We start from the raw sequence: 16,883 nt of genomic DNA, 5'->3' as shown, positions 1-16,883 counted from the left end.
AAATTGCAACTCTAACAGGTTATTAAACAATTATAGCACGAAGGCTAAAGGGTATAGACAGTAAAAATCACTACAGCTGCTTCAATTTGATAGCAAACTCACAATATAAAAAGGAATAATTTTAGACAACAAAAACCCAACAGGGGAGGTCAAAAAGGATGGAACTCACATAGGCAAATGAAGATAAAACACTATCACGACAGGAAAAGGACTATTTTATCTATGAGATATTTTATACGAACCTCATGGTAACCACAAAATATAAATCTAGAGCAGAAACACAAAATGTAAAAAAAAAAAAAAAAAAGACAACACTAAGAAAAACATCATAGAAAACCACCAAACTAAAATGGCAGACAGAAACACAGGGGGAAAAATGGAGATATAGAGCAACCAGAAAAAAAACAAAAGATAAATTGGCAGTTCTAAACTGTCATTTATCAATAATCACCCTAAATGTAAGTGAACTGAATTCACCAATCAGAAGACAGAGTGGCTGAATGGATTAAAAAACAAGACCCAACTATATGCTGTCTGGAGGAAACGCATCTCAGTTCTATAGACAATCATAGGCTCAAAGTGAACAGGTAGAAGACAATACTCCAAGCAAATGGCAACCAAAAGTAAATGGCTGTAGCCATGCTCATGTCTGACAAAATAGGCTTTAAGCCAATAAAGGTAACAAGAGACAAAGATGGACATTATATAATGACAAAGGGGAAAATTCATTAAGAATGCATAACAGCTATTTTAATATATGTGCACTTAACACAGGAGCAACAAAATATATAAAGCAATTATTAACAAACCTATAGAGAAAAACTGACAGCAACACAATAATAGTAGGGGACTTTAATACACCACTTACATCAATGGATAGATCTTCCAGACAGAAAGTCAACAAGGAAACAGCAGCCTTAAATGAAACATTAGACCAGATGGACATAATAAATTTGCATTGAACATTCCACCCCAATGCAGCAGAATGCACATTCTTCCCTCTCAAGGACAGACCATAAATTGGGATACAAAACAAGCCTCAATAAATTTAAGAAGATTGAAATCATATCAAGCATATTTTCCAATCACAATGGTATGAAACTAGAAATCAATTGCAAGAAGAAAGCTGGAAAAATAATAAATATGTGGAGACTGAAAAACATGCTACTGAACAACTATTGGGTCAATGAAGAAATCAAAGGAGAAATTTTTAAAATACCTGAAGACAAATATAAAGGAAAATGTGATATAGCAAAATCCATGAGATACAACAAAAGCAGTACTAAGAAGGAAGCTTAGAGCAAAACAGAAAAACCGAGAAACAAGAAAAATCTCAAATAAATAGTACAACCTTACACCTAAAGAAACTAGAAAAAGAACAAACAAAGGCCAAAGTTGGCAGAAAAATAAAGTTCATAGTGGAAATAAATAAAATAGACACTTAAAAGACAACAGAAAATATCAATGAAACTAAGAGCTGATTCTTTGAAAAGATAAACCAAGTTGACAAAACTTTAGCTAAACTCACTAAAAGGAGAGAAGGCACTGAGAAGTAAAATCAGAAACAAAAGAGGAGAAATAATAATGGATTCCACAGATATACAAAGGTTTGTAAGAAAATATAATGAACAGCTGTAAGCCAACAGATTGGACATATGACTGGTGTCCTAATTAAAGAGACAATTTTGGACCAGGAGAGAGCATCATATGAAAACTGAATCATGCTGCCTCAAGGCAGGGAACTACCAGAAGCTAGGAGAGAAGCCTAGAATAGATCCTTCCCTAGTGGCTTCAGAAAGAATAAGACCCTGTGGACACTGACACTGGACTTCCAGTCTCCAGAACTGTCAGGCAATAAATTTCTGTTATATCACTCATTTTGCCTTCTTTGTTAGAACAGCCCTAGAAAACTAATAGAAAGATGAACAAAGTCATAGCCAAATTTGGTCGTTTAAAAATGTAGCTGTGATGAAAGCCAGAGAGAAAGTGAAATTTTGTACTGGAATATATTGTATTGGAAATAGTACAGATATGGACGTCCTACGGTGGAAAGGCAATAGAAAGACACCAGCAGACACCAGACTTACAGACGTTGCCAACCTCCTCTTTGTCCCATGCATAAACTCTCAAGGATAATAAATACCTAATCTTGCTTCCTTGGTCTACCCAGGCCAACTTGCTAATTACCATTAACTTATAATATCAATTTTTAAATGCCAGCTAGTCAATTTACCTACTAAATTTATTCCCATGCTGTTCTTTACTCATTTCTTCCTCTAAATTTAGCTTTCATTTTTTTCTTTTTTTTTTTTTTTTTGCGGTACGCAGGCCTCTCACGGTTGTGGCCTCTCCCGTTGCAGAGCACAGGCTCCGGACGCGCGGGCTCAGCGGCCATGGCTCACGGGCCCAGCCGCTCTGCGGCATGTGGGATCTTCCCGGACCGGGGCACGAACCCGTGTCCCCTGCATCGGCAGGCGGACTCTCAACCACTGCGCCACTAGGGAAGCCCTAGCTTGCCTTTTTAATGACAAAGTTTCCACAAGAGATGAACTGTATGTGCACACATGAAGTGCCTCTGAGTTATTCATTGACCTATAAAGAAATAATAGTATGATCAAAATTACTGAAACTAAAGTGCTTATACTGTATGTTGGGAGCTCAGGGGTTGCAGATAAGGAATGTAGTCAGATTTATCCAGATTGAAAAGTAATTAGAATTAAAGTTTGATGGAGATGGTGGAGCCACAATGAGGAGAGACTCTAGCCAGTTGTTATGGTCTATAGTACTAGGAGAATCTTGTTGCTAAGCAGCTACATCTAGAATTTAATCAAATTAGAGACAAAACAGAAAGGGGTTTAGATTTCTCTTTGTCATGTGAGCTCTGGAATAAAAACTTTGTTCACAGAAATAGGCAGTACAGACTCTATGAATATGGCTATAGCTAGAAAGGACCATGGGAATTACTAATTCATCTGGTAAGTCATTCAAAGAATTTAACTGTAAAGGACCCAAGCACTAGCATTTGTGTATGTCTGAAAACACACACACACCCACACACACCCACACACACCCCCCCCAAGAGTCTTTACCAAGTATTCAGATCTTGAGAGGGAACTATGACATTTATTATTTCATATTCTACGCTAATTTGCTTGGTTGAGAGCCACAAAGTTATGTTACTCATATTCTGGATAACAGTGAATTAAGCTACAAACGAAAGAGAGGGACATGGTAACTAGGGTACAGAGATTGATGACTTTGATGAAACTGTAGGGAGATAAAAAGAATTTGTAAAAGATGATGTACAACAGTCTACTTGGCAGCCTCTGTACCACTGTACACTATAGCATGTTATTAGTGATAACGTTATATTCTCTCAGGAGGTGTAGCCTCTGTAGTCATTGTATAAATAACGTAATAGGGGCAAATGTAGTATTGCCTTAGTATTCTTTGGAGTTTGTTTTCCTATTACCTGCTTGCAAGCTGAGATCTTAGGAATTAATTCTGATGATATCATGCTGTTTCAGTTTACTCTCAACAGTACTCTATTATTCATAAATAATTCTTTTTTTATCACAATAACAATTCATACTCCATAACAATTACCAAATATATATCAAGAGAGACATGGAGAGTAAACCCTTGTATTAGGATTATACTAATAATCCTAAGAGGTATTGGCTTCAAAATGTTCATTTAGTGACCTTGCTGTCTTCTCCTGGGCTCTTAACATTTTGTGAAACAGTCTTCCTATTTAGTCCTAGAAAAGTACCCAAGTACCCTAGGAACTCAGGTCACTTTAATGGTAACGATAACGTTTGGCATGAAACAAGTCTCCCACCAAGTAACTGCAACAATAAAACAAACACAAGGTAACATACCAGATCCTGTGTTAAACATCACAAAATGGAGAATTACTGGAATTACAGTTGAAACTAACATTTTTGAAATTTAATAAAAACAACGTGAAAAAACAAAGATAATGTAGCTTTCAACTGAGGGCACTATGCATTGATGAATAAATTTAGAATCAGAAAGTTAAGGAAAATGTGGACAACATATCTCAAATTACTACAAGCATAGTGTGTTGAAATAAAATATCTGTTCAGGACTTCATCCTAAAGCATCAGGCTATGTCATCCCAACTGGTAGTTTCCTCCTTTTATGCATTCCCCTGCAAGTACTCAATTTATTTTCCCAGCAGTGTTGGCAGTTTGTTGTAGGAATGGAGAAAGCAAGCAAAACTCTAGTTTGAGTTGAGGATTTTAGGTGACAGTGATTGAAATGATGGAGTCTAGAACTAGCTGTGAAGGTTAAAAGTAAGATGAACAAAACTTAAAATGTGCAGTAAATCACAGAAAGAATATTTAAGTCCTTTATTAACTTGAAGAGTAGATATATTAAGAATAATAGCTATGATTAAGTTTTATATGTAAGCATGAATGTAGTCATGGGTTCTAATAAGATAAAGTTCACAGTTAGAGGTGAATGGCTACACATTGTTGAAACTGAGTTCCAAAGGTAAAATAACCTGAGTGTTCCGTGGGTTGTCCACATGCTTGCTTAAAACAAGAGACAGCAATAATTATCGCTGGAGAATAAATTAGTAAATCAGATGCCCAGACTCTGAGGCTTCCATAGGATTGACTGAGAGTGGGTATAAGAGTGAAAAAGAAAGATAGTGGTGTAATGAGATGGCTACTTGTTTAGTGGACTGAAAGTGGTTTAGGTAATCCAAGCAAATTGCAACCAGAGATCCAGTGTGTACGGCATATGGGAATTCTGAGAATGAAAATTTTCCTCTTTGCTGGGCTTCACATTGTTGACACGTTTAAAAGAATTAAGTAGGAATAAGGATAGAAGTGTGAGGAGAGAGGAGGTTTTTGTTGCTTTCCATGAAAGTAAGATTCCAAAAGGGAAAGAAAACTGATTCCAGAGAAAAGAGGTCAACGTATGTAGAACCAAGATTTTTAAAAAATTGAGCAGACATGGGTACATGGTCCAGGAGATGATAGGTCCTGAATCAGGCAATTATCACTTTTATATGACATACTATGGAATCTGCCCACTGCCAGGGGCACAGATCCTATCCCTACTGCTTTTCCTCCCATCCTACACAATTACATGTATATCTTTTCTACAGCCTTGTTTGTACAGTAGTCCTTCAGCCAATTTTCAGTAAGTTAATTCAAATAGATATATGCACCCCCAATGTTCATAGCAGCATTATTTACAACAGCCTAAAACCTGTACTTGGATAACTATAAGACACTGATGAAAGAAATGGAAGGCAATACAAACAGATGGAAAGATATATGGTGTCTCTGGACTGGAAGAATTAATATTGTTAAAATGACCATACATCCCAAGGCAATCTACAGATTCAATGCAATCCATATCAAAATACCAATGGTATTTTCACAGAACTTGGACAAATTTCAAAATTTGTAAGGAAACACAGAAGACCTTGATTAGCCTAAAAATCTTTAGAAAGAAATTCAGAGCTGGAGGAATAACAACTCCAAGACTTCAGACTAGACTATGAAGCTACAGTAATCAAAACTGTATGGGAGGCTTCCCTGGTGGCGCAGTGGTTGAGATGTATGGGACGCGGGTTTGTGCCCCGGTCCGGGAGGATCCCACATGCCGTGGAGCAGCTGGGCCCATGGGCCATGGCCGCTGAGCCTGCGCGTCCGGAGCCTGTGCTCCGCAACGGGAGAGGCCACGGCAGTGAGAGGCCCGCGTACCGCAAAAAACAAAACAAAACAAAAAACTGTATGGTACTGGCACAAAAAAAAACAGACAATGGAACAGAACAGAGGGTCCAGAAATAAATCCATGTACTTACGGACAATTAATCTATGACAAAGGATGCAAGAATATACAATGGAGAAAAGACACTCTTTAATAAGTGGTGCGAGAAAAACTGAACAGCTACATGTAAAAGAATGAAATGAGAACATTCTCTAACATCACATACAAAAATAAACTCAAAATGGATCAAAGACCTAAACATATGACTGGATACCATAAAACTCCTAGAGGAAAACAGGCAGAACACTCTTTTTGACATAAATTGTAGCAATATTTTTTTTTGGCTCTGTCTCCTAAAGCAAAGGAAATAAAAGCAAAAATAAACAAATGGGACTTAATTAAATTTAAAAGCTTTTGCAAAGCAAATGCATCCACTGACAAAATGAAAAGACAATCTACAGAATGGGAGAAAATATTTTCAAATAATATGACTGATAAGGGGGTAATATCCAAAATATAGAAACAATTCATACAACTGATCAGCAAAAAAAACCCAAAAGCAAAAACCAAACAACCTAATTAAAAAATGTGAAGAATTGAATAGCTATCTTTTCAAACAGAACACTGTGACAGTCAACAGGCACATGAAAAGATGTTCAACACCACTAATCATTAGGGAAATGCAAATCAAAACCACAATATGATATCACCACACACCTGTCAGAATGGCTATTATTAAAAAGAATACAAATAATAAATCGTTGGTCAGGAAGTGGAGAAAAGAGAACCCTCGTACACTGTTGGTGAGAATGTAAATTGGTGCAGCCACTGTGGAAAACAGTATGGCGATTTCTCAAAAAACTAAGTAGCGCATTAAGAGGTACAAACTATTATGTATAAAACAAGCTACAAGTACACAGTGTACAACACAAGGAATATAGCCATTATTTTATAATAACTAAAAATGGAGTATAACCTTTAAAAATTGTGAATCACTATATTGTACACCTGTAACTTATATAATATTATATATCAACTATACCTCAAAAAATAAGTAAATAAAATTTAAAATTAAATACAATTAAAAAGTTTAAATGCATCTTCAAATACTTGTAAGAGTGGTAAAATATTATTCTCCCAACTGGCTTGTTTTCATCACAAAAAAGATCACATTATGTGTTTCAAGCATGCAAATCTCAATTACTTTAGATAAACAAGATAAACCAGAATTAAATGTCTCCATATAATTGTGAATTTCTCCTGAGTGTAGATTTCTATTACTGAATTTTTAAAGAAAAGAAAAAGGAGGACACACAACCCTCTGATAGTGTGAAACAAATGACAAAACATTAAGAAAATTCTCATTATAAACATGCATATTAATTCTTGTTCGTCTTAAAAGTAAGGTGAATAACAAATGTAACCATACAGTGGGCTCTATGTGAAGCCCTTCATATAAATTTTTTCATTTAACTTTCACTACAGCTTCATGGGAAGGTAATTGTTTCCACCTCTTGCATGTAAGGAACCTAAGGTGTAAAGAGGTTTTACTCCTTCCTTAAAGTCATGCATTTACTAGGTGAGAGCACTGATATATCTGATTCCAAAGCCTAAGCATTTATTCATCACCTACTACTTTTTTAAATAAAGGACTGTAACACTGGCCTCAAAATGCTAGGCTAAAAAAAAGTAAACCTAAGGGAAATTAGGGGGCAGGAAATAATAAAAAGAAGCAAATATTAATGAAATAGAGGCTAAATAAACAGGACAGAAATGATCAACTGGATGGAAATATATTCATTTTAAAAAAAGCACAACAGGCCAACTTCCAGAAATATAGATGAAAAAGACATAAAACCACCAGTAAAAATATGTCATGAAAAATTATAATATTTTTATATATATAGTGTAGCATATATTTACAGCATTATAAATAAATGCTGTGAACAAATTACTTAGATGGAATGTATCATTTTAAGTAAAACTATAAATGAATAATATCAATTTGTTAAAGATAAAAATCTGATTGACAAAATGAAATTAATAATAGATGTATTATTTTCCCTATATTTTACCCAAAGACAGCAGTCCCCAAAAGTAAACTGTTAAGTGTTGAACCTTAAGGAACAGATCTTAATTATTAACATGCAGAAATTATTTTATAGGAAAAAACTAAAGGAAAAGGTATTCAACTAATATTATGGGTCTAGTAAAAATCTGGACAAGAACCAATACCAGAAAGAAAGACTGATTTCACAGGGATTGATACAAAAATCATAAATAACAAGTATAACAAAAAAAGCAAAAATGAGGAAATAACATTTTAAGCAGGGGGGAAATAACATTTTCATAAAGTATGGTTCATTTTTAAAAGGCGAGGGTAGTTTAATACCAGAAAATATAATTTCTTACTGGATTAAAGGAAATAAAACATATGCTCATTCCACTACATGCAAAAAAATAATTTAATAACTTTTAAGCTCTATTGATAATGAAAAGAATTTCTTAGCCAAGTAGGAATAAAAGGAAACTTTCCTAACCTGATAATAAATATTGTGGAGAAACTTAAAATTGAACCCTTTAAAATGAATTTTTCAGAGTTCACAGTGAAATTGGGAATAAAGCAATGTTGTTCTTTATCACCACTTATATTAACTTTTTGTTTGAGGGCCCAGACAAATTAGATTGAGAAGTAAAAACTATGGAACTGGAAAGCAAATATAAAAACTGCCATTAAATGTAGTTTACATGAATTTCTACATAAAAAATTCTAATATACAAACGAATTCTAAAAGCTAAGAAGGAAATTTAGAAAATATAAAATATTATAAATAATAAATAAAGGATTCTTACAAATCAATATAAATGACAACCATAAATTGGTTTGTCATATATATTAAAAATCAATGAGTAGAGAAACAAGAACTCACATTAGAGAGAAAGGCAAATGCTTATAACCACTTTGGAAAAGTATTTGGCAATATCGCAAAGCTGGACATATGCATATAAGCCATATATGCTAGTAATTCCAATCCTAGCTATGTACCCATCCAAAATGTGTATTTATATTCTCCAAAAACATGTACGTGACTGTTCATGGCAACACTATCCATTACAGCGAAAAACAGTAAAAACTCAAATATGAGCTATACAGATCTTCCTCAACTTACAATGGAGTTATGTCCTGATATACCTGTTGGAAGTTGAAAATATCATAAGCCCAAAGTGCATCTGATACACCTAACCAAATGAACACTATAGCTTAGCCTAGCCTACCTTAAAACGTGCTCAGAACACTCACATTAGCCTATAGTCAATCAAAATCATGTAACACAAAGCTTATTTTATAAAAAAGTATTGACTATCTCATGTAATTTATTGAATGAAGTGCTGAAAGTGAAAAACAGAATGGCTGTCTGTGTACAGAATGGTGTAAGTGTATTGGTGCCTACCCTCATGATCACATACATGGCTGACTGGGAGCCACAGCTCGTTGCCACAACATGAGAGAATATCTTACCATGTATCACTAGCCTGGGAAAAGATCAAAATTCAAAGTGCAATTTCTACTGAATGTGTATTGCTCTCCCACCATTGTAAAGCTGAAAAACTGTCAGGGTGAACCAACAGAAGTCCAGGACCATGCACCCCAACATTCACAGCAACATTATTTACAATAGCCAGGACATGGAAGCAACCTAAATGTCCATCGACAGATGAATGGATAAAGAAGATGTGGTACATATATACACAATGGAACACTACTCAGCTATAAAAAAGAATGAAATAATGCCATCTGCAGCTACGTGTCTGGAACTAGAGATTACCATACTAAGTGAAGTCAGAAAGAGAAAGACAAATACCATATTATATCACTTACATGTGGAATCTAAAATGACACAAATGAACTTATTGCAGCTACAAACTACTATATATTAAATAGACAGGGTCCTACTGTATAGCTCAATATATATATATATCCAATATCCTGTAATAACCCATAATGAAAAAAAATTTTTTTAATGTATGCATAACTGATTCACTTTGCTGTACACCAGAAACGAACACAACATTGTAAATCAACTATACTTCAATTAAAAAAAAAAAGTCAGGGACCATATGTATAACAAGTGATGTTAGAGTAGTTAATGTCCATATAGAAAAACAAAATATAAGAAAATTAGAATTCCACCTAAGTCATACATAAAATTAATTCCCGGTAGGTTAAAGACTAAAATTTGAGAGACAAAAAAAGACTAAATCTTGGGAGTTTTTTTATTAAAAAAAAAAGTGTGTGTGTGGGGGGAAATATCTGATCAGTCTTGGAGAAGGGAAGCATTTCTTGAAAAAGATGAAAAAGATAAAGTAAAAAGTATAGATGTATAAATTAGACTACATTAAATTAATGCATGTTCAACTAAAGACACCATAAAATTAAAAGGTTAGTCACGTGGGAAGCTGCCACATAGCACAGAGACATCAGCTCAGTGCTTTGTGACCACTAGAGGGGTGGGATATGGAGGGTGGGAGGGAGACCAAGAGGGAGGGGATATGGGGATATATGTATACGTACAGCTGATTCACTTTGTTATACAGCAGCAACTAACACACCATTGTAAAGCAATTATACTCCAATAAAGATGTTTAAAAAAAAAAGCTTAGTCACAAAGTAGGACAAAATGTTTGCAAGAATTATGTTATTATTGAGACTATATAGAGCATTCACATACATCAATAAAAAAGACACACAGTCTAATAGAAAATCATCTCCAAGTTTTGGACAGAAATATGCAGAAAGAAAATTCTCATACACTATTCTGAAAGTTTGAACTGATACAACTATTTTGTAGAGTTATTTAGCAATAGCTACTAAAAGTAATGGTTTGCATTCACTTTGGTCTGGCCATTTAAAGTATGTATAGTACATCCGATAAATTGTTGCACATGTGCATATAAAAAAAGAGTACTTATTACAGAATGTTTTAAAAAATTGGAAACGTTTTTAACTGTCCATTACCTGGAAGGGAATATACACATTTTTGAATACTTATATAATGCAACTTTGGTAAATAAATTAGAGGTGCATGTAGCAGTAAGGTTAAATGTCTGAAATTACAGCATTGTATGGAAACACAAGTTGCCAATAGTTTGTACAGTATTTTGTCATCTATACACAATTTGAAATACACAAAACAAGTCTATACTGTTTCTAAATACATACCAGTGTACCATGGAATAATATGACTCTAAGTCACTATCAAATTCTTAATATTAGTTACTTCTGAAAAGGCAGAACACAGTGTGATGCAGTGAAGTAAGGGAGTGTCAGGGTATAGTACTCTGGAAATTCAACCATCTCTTATATTTGTTTTTAAAAACATGAAGCAATGTGATAAAATGTAGAAACTTCATGGAAATATAGGAGATGCATGTTTTATATACAATCTCTACATTTTCTGATAAATTAAAATAATTTCATCACTTTTTAAAGAAAGTATTCTACTGAGATTTCAAGTAATTATTTGACTCGGGTCAGAAGGAACATAAAATTGTGTTACTGAAAACAACTATAAATGAAGTAATTATAATTTGGGGTGATATTAAAACAATTTATTTGCATCAGTCCAGCTTCAGTTGTGAAATAGAAAAACTTCTCTACTACATTAAAAGGGAATATTTAATACTAGGAATTGGTTGATTACAAAATTCACAGTAAGGGCTAGAGAAAGAGAGTCTAAGCTTGAGTCTGAAGTGACTCACGGACCATAATCATGAAACTGGGTGTAATAGGCAAGGTCTTTTTGAGAAACAGAACCACGAGGAGATACAAATATGAGTGAACCAGAAAAGAAATTAACATACTCTAGAGCTAGAGAAAATAACAAATGGAATACCTAAACTTTCCGGTTTTTTTGAGGTAGGCCTACCTTTCAGAGTGGACGCGAAACAGCCGCTCTCCTCAGAACTCAGCCCACAGGTTTCCCACCGGAAATTACACTTCCCGCTCTCGAGTTCTCGCGCTCCTTCACGGCAGAGCTCGCGGGATTGGTTACGTTCAGTACGGAGAGCGAGAGGTCCCAAAATCTGCAGTTGGCAAACTGGAAAACCGAAGAATGAGCGGGAGAGCCTTGGCTGTGGTAACTTCCGGTTGGGAACTCAGCCTGCTTGAGAACAGAGAAGAGCTGGTGTTTGTTCCACGACGAAGGTAGGACAGCCTCAAAAATAAAAATCAAATATCCGGTCTGCCATTGTTTCTACCTCTGAGTAATGGTTGTTCCTTTTGCGAGTCACTCATAATCTCACCTTGACAACCTGTGTTCTCAGCACCAGATTATAAAGTTCACCACGGCCAATTCGCCGTATCTCAAAGTAGGAGAGAAGAGAAAGGAGGAAAAAAGGAGAATGCTGCTTAATTTATAATATATACAAGGATACCTAACACGGGGAAATATGTATGTGTATCAGGCTGAAAGAAGTTCCTTACGTTTCCATTTCTTGTTCTGCGTTCTCCTTACCCTCAGCCTACGTCTCTGTTGGCTGGGACCTCTACGTCATGGGGTAACTCACTCAGAATTTTTTAAAAAGCCAGTTTTTGCATGATGAAACAGTAGAATTTATGAATTTTACTGCATATTTATTCTTGAGTACACATCTTTTTATTATTTGGGGTGATAAAATGGGAGGATCATGTAAAGCATTTCTGCTGAACACTGAGGTATGATGGTTATCTTAAACAAACAAAGCACTCGTGTGATTGAATTGCAAGCTGAACTAGCTACTTTTTACAGAATTCAGTTTTTACTCGGAAGAACAACAGACAAACAATCGTTATTCAGTCCCAGTTATCTGGCGGGTATTTTCTTTTTAAAATGAGCAAAGCCTATCACTTCAATGACGGCAACTGACAGTAATTTTTGCTAATGATAACATTTGAGCTTTCAAATAAATATTAAAAGTTGGGAAAATTTGGAACGACCCCATCTTCTAACACAATGGCTTCCCTGATGAGATTAGTTGTGAAATTAAAAAATGATTTTTTTCTCATTTTATTGAAATGTATCAAATGTGGAAGTTCGTTACTTAGTGGAATATTTTCCAAAGTGGTAAAATATCCATCCAAAATGTAAGATATGCCAATAAATTTTAATATAACAGGATAAAATGGTTATTGATATGCTTTCAGTTTCATTGACTGCAACTAATATTTAAGAAACTACCACTCGTTGAGTTTTGAAATAGTACTGGAGAAAAATATAATTATCCAAAAATATTAAGATACTCCTCTCTTTTCCAAATGCATATTTCTATGAGGCTAGATTTTGTTCATATACTTTAACCAATAAATCATATGGCAATAAATTAAATTCAACAGCAAATGCAAGAATCCATCCAGTGTCTCCTCTATTAAGCCAGACATTAAAAATGTTACTTTTCTCATTTCATTTTTGCTTTGGAAAATATAATTGTTCTTCATGAAGTATATTAACATGTAATGGGTTTATTATTGTCATTTAAAATTAGCTAATACATATTTTTAATTCCTTAGTTTTAATTTTAATACAGTAAAGATATATATATGTAGCCCAGTGTTCTCAAATACATTAATTTTATATTATTTTTCAATATAACCTAAGAAATCTATCAGTAAGGATTAAATTCAGCTATTATAATAATAGAGAGCTGAAAACAGTGGCTAAAACAAGATATAAGTTAAATTTCTCTTTCATGAAATATTGGGGATGTAAGCAATAGAGAGTTAGTATAGAGGACCACAGTAGTTTAAGACCGTCCATACCAGGTCAAGCTTATGGTATAGAACTTACTATCATTATGATCCAATATGGAGTTCCAGCTATTAATTTCTATTCCAAGCATCACCTTGAAAAAATGGGGAGAAAAACAGCAAACACATACCAGCTATCTTTTTTTGTGGTACGCGGGCCTCTCACTGCTGTGGCCTCTCCCGTTGCGGAGCACAGGCTCCGGACGCGCAGGCTCAGTGGCCATGGCTCACGGGCCCAGCCGCTCCGCGGCATGTGGGATCTTCGCGGACCGGGGAACGAACCCGTGCCCCCTGCATCGGCAGGCGGACTGTCAACCACTGCGCCACCAGGGACGCCCCCAGCTACCTTTTAAGAAAGTCAACCAAAAGCTATCACCGGTCACTTCCTCTTTGGTTTCATTGCCAGGATCTAGTTACACGGCCAGCCATAGGTGACTGCTTGGAGGCTGGAGAACGTAGAGTTCATTCTGGAAAGCCATATGTATACAACCTAGACATTCTGGGGATTAGTAATGGTGTAAAAGAAAAGGATTCAAACTGCAGGTTAAAACCCTGTTCTTTCCCTAATTTGCTACATGACCTTTTTTCTATTACTTAAACTTTCTGAAGCCCCTCCCCTCAGGCCCTCCTCCCAGGCTAATAATAGTACCCACCTACTGGTATTATCAGTATGACAATACCTGTAAACAGCTTAGAAAATTGTATAGCACGTTATATTCACTATTCAAGTATTGTTATACTTGAATATATGAAAGTTTTGTTATTACATACAAATAACATGTTTTAAAATTTTTAAATAGGATAATGTTCTGGGAGTACTGCAGGATAACCTAGATGACTGAATAGGGCATCAGCATCCTACATCTGGGAGTTCGACCTTCTTAAACTCTTAATCTATAACCTATGTTTGAGCTAAGAGAGGAAACATGAGGGATTTAGAGATGCCAGAGTACTGCAGGTTGAGAGCATCTGCAGATCTATCATTAAGTTTTTTACACAGATTATCAGGCATATAGAGCTTAAATTTGTAAGGTTAAACATAATGAAGTGAATAAGTTACTTTTGTTAAATTTCAGTCAGAAAACATCTTTTGGAATGAGGTCACCAACATAAGCTTCGTGAAGAAAATTTTTTTCCAGCTTTATTGAGGTATAATTGATAAATAGAAATTGTATATATTTAAGGTGTACAATGTGATGATTTGATATATATACGTTGTGAAATGATTAACACAGTCAAGTTAATCAACACATCCATCACCTCACATAGTTATCTTTATGTGTGTTTGTGTGTGTGTGTGTGTAGAGAACATTTAAAACCTACTCTCAGTGACTTTCAAGTATACAATACATTATTATTAACTAAAGTCACCAAGTCACCATGCTGTACATTAGATCACCAGAGTTTGTTCATCTTATAACTGAAAGTTTATACCATTTGACCAATAACTCCCATTTCTCCTCACCCTGAAGCCCTGGGTAACCACGATTCTGCTTCTGTGAGTTCAGTTTTTTTAGGAACCAGGCTGTGGTTCTTTCTGTGTCTAGCTTATTTCACTTACCATAATGTCCTCCAGTCCATCCATGTTATTGCAAACGACAGGATTTATTAATTCTGAATAATATTCCATTGTGTGTGTGTATAATCACATCATCTTTATCAATTCATCTGTCTGATTTTAGTAGTACATTATGAGTAGGATTTAGATAAAAAGAGGAAAAAATTTCATCCCAGAAAATAAATATTATCAAAATCGTAAGAGTAGACAATGTGTAGAATTTGTCTGCAAAGAAAATTTGAGTTGTGGAATAATTTGAAGTGACAAGGTATACAGTTGGGCTTTCAAATCTTGTATGACAAACTAGTGAGTTACGTGTGCCAGTTACAGGCATCAGAATACTGTTAGAATTACTGAATATATGAGCAAGCAAGTTGCATGATGTAAGCCATGTTTTCAGTGTATCATTCTAAAGCAATATGAAGCAGGAAATGGAGAATTTTTTTTTAAAAAGGCTATAAGGACACAGAATAACAAAGTATGATGTGGACATGATCAGAAGTTAAGGGAATATTAATTTCAGGGTAACTGCTACTGTCAGAAAATTCTGGAGACTATCCCTCAGGAGTAACAAAGTTTCCCCTGTCGTTTCAATGTTCTAACAGTGTAGTAGAGAGAATATATCACTAGTTTTAAAACCACTCATAGGGTAAAATTATTTCTTTCTGTATTTATTTTTTAACACAGGTTGTCAGCCTATTCCCTTGGACCACTAAATCCACAATGGAGATCAGAAATCTGTGTTAAATCCTCAGACAATGTTGGGGGTGGAGGGAGGGTTTGTTGTTGTTGTGTCGTTTTGGTTTTTTTTTAAACTTAGCCATGTAAGAAATTGGCCTGATTAAATCATCCTTAAGTGTTCTTGCAACTTTTTTTTTTTTTTAACATCTTTATTGGGGTATAACTGCTTTACAATGGTGTGTTAGTTTCTGCTTTATAACAAAGTGAATATTATACATATACATATGTTCCCATATCTCTTTCCTCTTGCATCTTCCTCCCTCCCACCCTCCCTATCCCACCCCTCCAGGTGGTCACAAAGCACCGAGCTGATATCCCTGTGCTATGCGGCTGCTTCCCACTAGCTATCCACCTTACGTTTGGTAGTGTATATATGTCCATGCCTCTCTCTCGCTTTGTCACAGCTCACCCTTCCCCCTCCCCGTATCCTCAAGTCCATTCGCCAGTAGGTCTGTGTCTTTATTCCTGTCTTACCCCTAGGTTCTTCATGACTTTTTTTTTTTCTTAAATTCCATATATATGTGTTAGCATACGGTATTTGTCTTTCTCTTTCTGACTTACTTCACTCTGTATGACAGACTCTAGGTCTATCCACCTCATTACAAATAGCTCAATTTCGTTTCTTTTTATGGCTGAGTAATATTCCATTGTATATATGTGCCACATCTTCTTTATCCATTCATCCCATGATGGGCACTTAGGTTGTTTCCATCTCCGGGCTATTGTAAATAGAGCTGCAATGGACATTTTGGTACATGACTCTTTTTGAATTATGGTTTTCTCAGGGTATATGCCCAGTAATGGGATTGCTGGGTCATATGGTAGTTCTATTTGTAGTTTTTTAAGGAACCTCCATACTGTTCTCCATAGTGGCTGAACCAATTCACATTCCCACCAGCAGTGCAGGAGTGTTCCCTTTTCTCCACACCCTCTCCAGCATTTATTGTTTCTAGATTTTTTGATGATGGCCATTCTGACTGGTGTGAGATGATATCTCATTGTAGTTTTGATTTGCATTTCCCTAATGATTAATGATGTTGAGCATTC

The 16,883-nt window shown here is 35.3% G+C and overlaps 2 long non-coding RNA genes across 2 annotated transcripts in view; one reads left to right on the top strand and one right to left on the bottom strand.

Moving 5' to 3' along the window:
• LOC137227153 (uncharacterized) overlaps positions 1-11,757 on the bottom strand; it is a 44,351-nt gene extending 32,594 nt beyond the window's left edge. Inside the window, exon 1 of the long non-coding RNA XR_010944722.1 lies at positions 11,682-11,757. This is a non-coding gene — a long non-coding RNA (uncharacterized lncRNA). The remainder of the gene's footprint in view (positions 1-11,681) is intronic.
• A 123-nt stretch (positions 11,758-11,880) lies between these two features.
• The window catches only part of LOC137228208 (uncharacterized), a 64,969-nt gene continuing 59,966 nt past the window's right edge, over positions 11,881-16,883 (top strand). Inside the window, exon 1 of the long non-coding RNA XR_010945197.1 lies at positions 11,881-11,959. This is a non-coding gene — a long non-coding RNA (uncharacterized lncRNA). The remainder of the gene's footprint in view (positions 11,960-16,883) is intronic.

This window comes from Pseudorca crassidens, chromosome 7 (genome assembly GCF_039906515.1).
Source record: "Pseudorca crassidens isolate mPseCra1 chromosome 7, mPseCra1.hap1, whole genome shotgun sequence".
NCBI lineage: Eukaryota > Metazoa > Chordata > Mammalia > Artiodactyla > Delphinidae > Pseudorca > Pseudorca crassidens.
This window is presented reverse-complemented; position numbering and strand designations above follow the sequence as displayed.